Source organism: Coptis chinensis, chromosome 9, assembly GCF_015680905.1.
Source record: "Coptis chinensis isolate HL-2020 chromosome 9, ASM1568090v1, whole genome shotgun sequence".
In the NCBI taxonomy this organism is placed as follows: Eukaryota; Viridiplantae; Streptophyta; class Magnoliopsida; order Ranunculales; family Ranunculaceae; genus Coptis; species Coptis chinensis.
The window spans coordinates 25,640,874-25,649,965 of NC_141464.1; the positions used below are offsets into that span (position 1 = coordinate 25,640,874).

Sequence of the window (9,092 nt, forward strand, 5' to 3'; positions counted from 1 at the left end):
GTCGGTCTCTGGTTTGGCTTTGATGTTGGATCAGGCTAACATTATTTAAATCTTTGGTTGAGTCATAGGCTTGTCTAGTTGGGTCCGAACCATGACCTTAGCCCTGAGCCCATGAACCATGCACCTTTGACCTTAGCCATGAGCCATGGCTATGACCATGAACCTGCTGAACATGGAAACGACAATTTGACTTTGACAATGACGTGTTGACTTTGATATAATATTCCTAAAACGCTATAATATTCCTAAAAACGCTATAAAAATGTATGCGATACGTTTGAAGCAATTGTGACATTATATAATACGTTGGGATATATATATTAAATGCAATAGTTTTGGAGAAATAAATGTATAAACGCTCCATTATTTTACCTGTGAGATGCTACTTGGAGGTAGTAGAGTATTTGTGGATATTTCCCACGGGAGTGTGGCGTAGTGAAATATTATATTGACACGTGAAAGAATGAACGGGGTTATGAGATATAATTGAGATATTTCTAAATATTGTGGCTTAGTGCAATAAGGTATTTGACCTGCACGTGATATAGTGGAATTATTATGAGTCATAAATGTATGAAACTTGAATAAATTACATAACGAAAATCCTAGAACCTAGCTACGACAACTCTTGTGATTTGGCCCTTCTGGCGTTTCAGTGAATCTGAATGGCCCTTCTGGCATTTCTGTGAAGCTGAATGGCCTTTCTGGCGTAGCCGAATGGTGGCTTGATTATTCCGTTCGCAAAATTAGAACGAGACGCGCAATATTTTATGCCGAATAGTGGAACACTACACCAAAACAGTCTATTAGTAACGGATACACATCCGTTACAAAAAATATTAGTAACGGTTATCTTGCGTTGACACAAAAGCGTGACAAATAATAGTAACAGATATTAGTCACGCTTAATATCCGTTAGAAATTTTACTAACGGTTAACAAGTGTTACTTAAATTAATTTCAACAACGCATAAAAACCGTTACAATTTATTAGTAACGGTTATTAATTTTGTACATAATTTGTTTGCAACTGATAAAGTGTTAGTAATATCCCCTTTCTAACATTTGAAAACCGTTACTAATTTTCAATTGCTAACGGTTTTCTATCCGTTACTAATGAATTTTCATTGTATAAAAAAAAATTAGTTTGTTCAAATTTTTATGTATGTGGGGCCACTGTAATGTTAACTGCATTTGCTCAATCACAATCTCTACCACATTTTCTAACATAGCTCATTCACAAATAAGTAATATACCAAGATCCAATTTCTATTGAGAAGTAATATACCTTTATCTGTTTCGCCACATCCATACATACACAAATGCAAATTCCAAAATATACAACTATCATAACAATAATATATTAAATAAGTTGCCAACATCGATCAACACTTGAGCCAAGCAAAGAGTCAAACCCTGTACTGACCTCTAAAGACTTCATAAAAACCTACAGAAAATCCAAAGACTAGACACCACCCAAATGAAACCATGAAAAGTTTGACAGCAAAATAGTTAACCTTCGAATAAAATCCATGAACAGCAAAGTATTGGTGCACGTACCTGTTCCTGCACCTTTTTTTATTCCATAATGTATCATTTAAGTTTTTCTATTCATCTATAACTTTAACAAACTCTAGTAATTAAATTCCTTCCTTCCATTCATCCACACAACGAAACATAATGAAAAACAAAATGTTCTAAATGCCCACGCCAACCAGAACAACTCATTACACCTAATCTATCAACACTAAACAAATAAGCAAAAACCAAGTTTCTAGTTAAAGTGTTTATCAATTTTCATCGACAAAAAGTTAAAACTAAAGCAAAGAAACAATAACAGAGCTGCATAAATGACTCCGCTGCATGAAAGCTTTGCATATTCGTTCCACCATGGAAAAGCTTGAATACCACCTGGAAGGAAAAAAAAAATGGAACACATGAACAATATGTCTATTCAGTAGATTACTTTAACAATAAACTAACAAACTATTTTCTAGTGTTATTTAAGTTAACCCTCTGGAACTTAAGGGGTTTGGGCAATAGTGAGACTTTGAGCTTAGGGATTAGTGATTTAATTACTACTACTATTTGCTGATATTCTAATACTACTACTATCTGCTCTTATATTACTATTGTGCCATTGAAATCTATACCATGGCTACGCTATTGGCCGAGGCGGGTATCCCCACCCACTAGTATATAAAATAAGCAAAGGACTACAAAATGATAAAAGAAAACTATACATTGAGAAAAAAACACACCATTGACTCCTGAAACTCAGCTCCAAGATAGCCATTTGGTAGCTCGAAAGCGGTTATCCATAAGCAAATAATATGCAATGGTGGCCTGAAAAGGTTTCAACAAATTACACCAATGAAGTGGAAAAAATATCAAGATCGCCATGAAACATCGGATAGTACCTCATTTTGTACTCTGCAAAAGAGATTGATTAATTGACTCTGTCAAATCCCATCTTAATCACTTCCGGAGAATGTCTTCGTCAATCTGAAATTACATAAATGCGGCAAAAAAATAACATCGAGGATTACATGATTGACTCAAACAAAGGTAAACAACACAACTGTATCTATCAGCGGTGGACCACTACATAAGCCATCCAAGAAAATTTATGAAAACTTCTCGGTGATTGGGTTTGAGTAAAACAAAATCAAATGAGATTTTCAAATACTAAGAATGATTTCATGTATTTGATAAATTTAACGAGATAGTCGTCGAGTACACTATTACATACTTTGATCCTGATTGACATTTCTAAAATATATAGGATAAAACTTCAAAACAATATATGGAAGCTTATGCTACAATGCTCTACAACAACTTATATGTGTCATAACAAGTCAATCAGAAGAACTTAGTGAACATAAGACAAGCTTAAACAAAAATTCCAAACATTAAATCAACACCACGGAAACAAAGCGAATTAGCAGATATCCATCCAAAACTAGCGATAGTATTAGCATATCGGATCAATTAATTGCATTCAAACAAATGATCATACCATTCATTTTTTCAGCTACAACAAACTATAACAAGCCAAATTCAGATGCATACCAATCAACCAAGAAAAAGTTACTAACAAAATTTCATATTAATAAATGTACTATGCTTTAAATCTCTGTTAGTCCTAGAACGAACTCTCAACATGTGAGTGAACCTCACACGAAACACGGTACTGCATCTTAGCATAAACCCCTAACCAAATTCAAGGCATCATTAGAAATCAGTCTATCAAATCAACAAAAAAAGACATTTGCACAAAACCGATAGAGCAGCAATTTCATAACCGATATAAAATACCTTTTTTTAGTAGTGATGAGCTAAGCTAGATCTCTGGAAGGCTCTGCGTTTGTTGTTGAGCTTTTGGAATCTAATTGGTATTGGACCAATAGAGTGTTGTTATTCTGTATGAAGCAGAGAAATTTGATTGAGCCATATTTTGATGCTTGAGATTGAGCTTAGTTGTACTCTTAAAGAAATTCATTTGGAACTCTATAACATCCTGATGAAAAATAAGATTCAACACATAATCTTAGCACATAATAATCTATCATCTTGGACCTAAAAAAGACGAATGATCCAAATTACAAAAACAGAGGACTTAGAAGACTAAACTAAGGTAGATAGGTAAAAGAAATAGAGTTTGATACATAAGGAAAAAACAGACATAAAGTATGTACTATCTATTCTATGTAGGTTGTACTACCTGACAGGTAACTGCAGGCCATTCCTTTTTGACTTCTCTATTTCCAGCCACTGCAGGCCATACTCTATTTCATTTACCAAGCAAAACTGAAGAAGAGAGTGGAGAGAGACAGGAAAAGAAGAAAAAAAAAAGTGGGAGAGAAGTGAAGTGAAGAACATAAAAAGAGAGTGGAGAGAGGCTGGAGAAGAAAAAGAAAAAAAGTAGGAGTGTAGGAACGTACCTTGAGAGTGGAGAGAAGACCTGGAGCGCTGGAGTGGAGGCGTGATATAGTTGAAAGTGAGGAATGATCATCAATAGAGCTCCCTTAGACATTACAACCCAATGAACTGCTCCCATTCCTATTGAGAATGAAAGTTAGAACATATGTAACTTTAGCACCAGCACCTTCAAATAGAACGAAAGAGCAGCTATCATATAGTAGAGGACCACCCTGTTCTAGAAGTTTACAACACAACTCCGGTGACTAAAAACATAGCCTAAGTAAGAAATGATAATTCAAGTGCAATTATACGACGAATGCATTTATTTTTCAAACATGCCATTTGATGGAAGAAGGATCGGCGTTCTTGTCCGTTTAGTGAGTCCAAGAGGTAATGAAACTAACACCAGGTTGACAACTTCGGTTTCTACTTTCTACTTTTATCATTCTAGTCCTTGATGTTAAAAGTAATTGTTTAGTGTCTCCCTTACTCCACATTTCACCTTCGGATGGAAGAATATATACAACTTCATTAGCTCTGATTTGAGACAAAGGCCGGACACGAAGTTAAAATCAAGTTAAATATTTATACAAAGAGTGTTGAACCTACAGTGAAGGTCCTTGTTGCAACAGAAGTGCCTTCACTTGGAAGTTGGTATTCCCAATCAGGGACAAACAAACCATACAATAGAGCCATGTGCACAACAGTGAAATAAGCAGAGAGTCTTCTTGCGATAAAAAGCAAAATCATAACTGAAGAGAACAATATTGTTAACGCAATACATGTGAAACTTACCAAAGCAATACATGTGAAACTTACCACTAAAATTGGTAATTCTTCAGCAATGACATTTCTGATTTAACGACATCGCCACGCTTGAGCCAAATCTCACATAATGCAGCCAACAGATATGCTATTGCGATTCTCTAAAGGAAACAAATGCTTGTTCATCAATATATTTCAAAGGAAACAACACACCATACACATTAACAATACGAATTCTTTTATCTATCCCTTCCATTCCCAGGAAGTTCTCCCTTAAAAACCCTGGTATCAGGATGATAATATATATATCTCCCCAGAGACGAGAAGCAAATTTTGCGACATCAAATGGGATCCCATGGAGCTTAACATACAGCTTGGCAAATGAATGCAGTGTGAAAGACCAGCCTGCGTTTGCACTCGCAAAACAAACATTTCCACCTGCGGTGTGAATGGCCTCGATGCCTCCAGCAGTCGCAGAAGCGGCAGAGATGTGGTCAGATCTCTGAATGCAATGAATTTGGGCTCATTAATTAGAAAACAGACAAAGTACTATCTATCCTATGTAGGTTGTCCTGGCCAAATCCAACTCCAACTAAGATAAAAAATGTGCTCAAAATCAGTGCATCCCCTCGAAAGCATTCTTTGTACAAGTAGCTAGCATTCTCGGAACACCCTCAAGGCTATTTCAACACGAGTAGTAGGTGTGTCTTCTTCAATCATATTTACAACCCCCTATTTGAATCAGCTATAATAACTATTAACCAATGAATTAAGACTACCACTAAGAAATCAGTTTGAATAACATCCACCATATTATTTAATGCCTTTGGACAAAATTCCGCATATTAGTTAAGACATTGGAAATGAGACACGCACTTATTCCACATCCACAAAGAATAGAAGCGTCATTTGGAAACCAATTGGAAGAAAGTATGTTGAAGCTCTTGAAGGAAAACAAACACTGAAGTTTGAATAAGTACTAAAGTTACAATAGACTAAGGAGGGTTAGTTACTAAAGAGAAAATAATCAAAGTATTCTATAGACTATATGTCCTAAAAAAAGCATTGAATCATTCATTAACCAACAGGTTCTGGTTTAAGTGTTTAGAGGATTCTAGTTTGAATCTTAAGAAATTAAAGCAAGCTTTTCTTTGTCTGAGTAAACAACATCAAATAATTCCAAAGGACTAAACAAAAGTAACAAAATAAAGCTTCAACAAGTCAACACAAGCAATTTGAACAGAGTTCTCTAGGATCTTCTACCACTTTGATGCCTCACCCCCTTGATTAGATTATTGTTAAAAGAATATCCTTATTCAATAAGTTCTATAACAGTAACAAAATAGCAAACGAAGATTAAAAAGTCAAATGTTAGTTCAAAATCAAAAAGATTTAACTGTGTGTCGCGTCAACCATACGTCCATACTATCCGCTAGGCAAAAGAAAAACAAACAAGACCACTATATATCAAGGTCCGAACATCCCAAAAGAAATGTAAGGGGAAAACAAGACATGACCCTTGCTTAACTAGCACCAACACTGCCCTTGTCCTTCTATTAACTTATATAAGCAGACTTGCGTTCTACTATGAAATCTACTTTGGTCACTTTGTAAAACACATTAATCATACACACTCAAAAATACTCAATGCTCTCATGCAAGAACAACAAAAGCAGTTATCACATTCAAGTATAATCATCAACGGAATAGAGTAAAAAATAGACCGCGGTTAAACGCTCGATAAATAGTGTTTTACCAATTAGCGTTTACCCACGACGGAACCATGTTGCACCTTAACCTCAGGCTTAAGCATTAAACAAGCCATGGCAGTCCTTAATATTTAAAATACAGCTAATTAATCAAATTCGCTTGACAACAAGTTCAGCTTTTAGCCTATTACCTTATATGTTCGGCATTGTTAAAAAAAATATTGTGTTTCTAACACCTAAAGTTTTTTGTTTCACACTTCCTCAAATACTCTGTGTTCGTCTATATGAAATTAATGCACGGGAACCATATTCCTAAAAACAGTTTTGCTCCTTGTTCATAATAATTCAATTACTCAATAAAATTTCGGTAATATTCATGTTGGTGAATTAAAATTTTCTATCTTTCTAACAACAAAATCAACAAAAACTTTAACCTGCAAACAGTAGATAATATGAAAAATACCAAACCACGAAATAATCGCACAAAATTTGAGTTTAACAGTTTAAATTGTACTGAAGAAATAAATGCAAACAACAAATTAAATGAAAAACTATACCTTGCGTGAGACGATTGTTCCTGCAATTGGGGAGAGAGTGCGTATCTCGCTTGTTCCTGAAAAAGGAATTCACTCAATTGCAAAAAGGAAGAAGACAATCAACTAACCTCGTATGTTTAGATTCTTTTACCAATTACAATATCTTATTTTCAAAGAGCTACTGGTACTACTTCAACGCCAATTTTGAGTGAAGAAGAGAGATTCATGGGAGAGCTAAGAGCAAATAATCCCTACAGGTATTTTTAAACTTGGAAACCCTAGCAGCACAAGTGAAGAGGGAGATAGAGTTGTGGGAGAGATAGAGCCACACAAGAGCAATTACACCGAAAAACATATATGGAATCTTGGGCTTTTGTTTGTGAGTTAGTTTTTTTAACTAATTGAGTGTGTGCAAGGATAGAAATAATCAAAACAATCACATAAACGCAAGGTATTCATAACAGTTTCAGTGGAAATGTCACACAATGTTCCATCCAGTCATCCACACATGTATTCTTTAAAATAAACATCACAAAAAGTATGTCAAAAAACTTTTGTGACGGTCTAGGATACAAAGGTGACAAAAACTCTTTCAAAACAGTCACAAAAGGCCTATTATGTACTAGTGTCCCTTAATCCACATTAAAACCATGTTCTCTATCTTAAATTATAATTTAATATCTACGTACATGTGACTTCAAACAACAGCAAGACCATTTCTTATCCTTATTAATAAGTAGTTAACGCCATTACATCAAGACAAGCATACCAACACTAAAATTACATCAGACTGTTACCAACATAGAAAGTTCATTTTCTTAATTTATACTTGTAAAGCATTGGGTTTGCCAATGCATGGAATTAACTAAAACCATAAAAAGAATAACATTGACTTTGTTTTGTAAGATACCTGGATTCCACTCATAATCTGCTTGATTCTCTCTACATCCAAGTATCCAACAAAGGAGCATATAAGAAACAAAAGAAATACATAGTTTAGAGTAGACAAGATAAAATGGTTAGCAAATTAAATTGCTGAAAAGGGCGAATGCACAACAGTTCAAGAGTACACTTAAAACTAAGTACATGATGCTTATAAGTGTCAGGGAACTTCCCTGGTATAGAAGGCGCTATTTTATACTTGAGTCTGAGATATATACAAAAGAAACTTAAACGCTTTACATGACTAGCCAAACTTTGTAGAGCTGAAAAGAGAAGCCTCCATTTCTTCCTGCAATTAATGTTCACACGGTCATATTCAAATAGGTATATCATAACATAACGTTATTACATTTCACATCGATAAAGTGAAAGACTAAAATAAAAACCTGGGAATAAGATAGAGATTGAGGGCCATCAGTCTTCTATTCCAATTTCTGAGTTAGCATTATCAACTCCGAGTTCATCAGCATCAGGTTCTATTGGAGCTTCAAGTGGCTACCCCAATGCCACTTCATTCAAACGTTAGTTATCTTATCAAGACAATTCAACCGCAACTTCCATGTTCAGAAATTCTTTCTGGAATTTTATCAAATAAATCATAGACACCTTCCACCAATGCTAGACTCTTCTTCAACAACTCAAGTTTAAATGCAAGAAACCTCAAAGAACACACTGAATCATAAACAAGAAAACAAAATTATATAGCTTATTACCCAAACTTTGAGTTACCCTTGGTGACAAAATCAACGACTGCTCCTTTGATATTTAAGATGATTTGATAACTTAAGAACATAGATCAATTTTTACTTTAGTAAATCTGAAATCAAAACCCTAGACAGTTTATTGGAAAGGGAGGAAGAGAAGATGAACAAGAAGAAAGGGAGGGGGGAAGAGAAGTCGGACGACTTACCTAGTGAGGAAATCGATGGAAACCCTAGCCACAACACACCTTTTCTTTTTTTTCTTTGACTTCTATAATTCTATTTTAATTTGGGTTGGGTTTGGCATTTAGATGAGCGCGAGAACATAAAAAACTCCCGCTTAAGTTTCTGCTTTTTTTTCAACGTGATTTATTTTTTCTTTTTTAACAAAGTGATTTTTCCTTTTTCTTTCCTAACTCTGTAACACATGAGCAAACGTCACAAAACATTAAAAGAAATGTTACATAATATTACCAACGGATACTTGTATTGCTAACGGATTTTAAATGTTTTAAA

At 34.8% G+C, this 9,092-nt stretch overlaps 1 long non-coding RNA gene across 1 annotated transcript; it reads right to left on the minus strand.

Moving 5' to 3' along the window:
* Nucleotides 1-1,636: 1,636 nt before the first annotated feature.
* Nucleotides 1,637-8,872, minus strand: LOC147475332 (uncharacterized). Its single transcript, XR_015207795.1, has 12 exons — nt 8,786-8,872; nt 8,262-8,547; nt 8,116-8,164; nt 7,844-7,875; nt 6,955-7,010; nt 4,743-4,849; nt 3,944-4,061; nt 3,724-3,809; nt 3,318-3,519; nt 2,420-2,504; nt 2,261-2,345; nt 1,637-1,910 (listed from the first exon to the last, which is right to left on the minus strand). It is a non-coding gene; the product is annotated as an uncharacterized LOC147475332 (long non-coding RNA).
* Nucleotides 8,873-9,092: the final 220 nt, after the last annotated feature.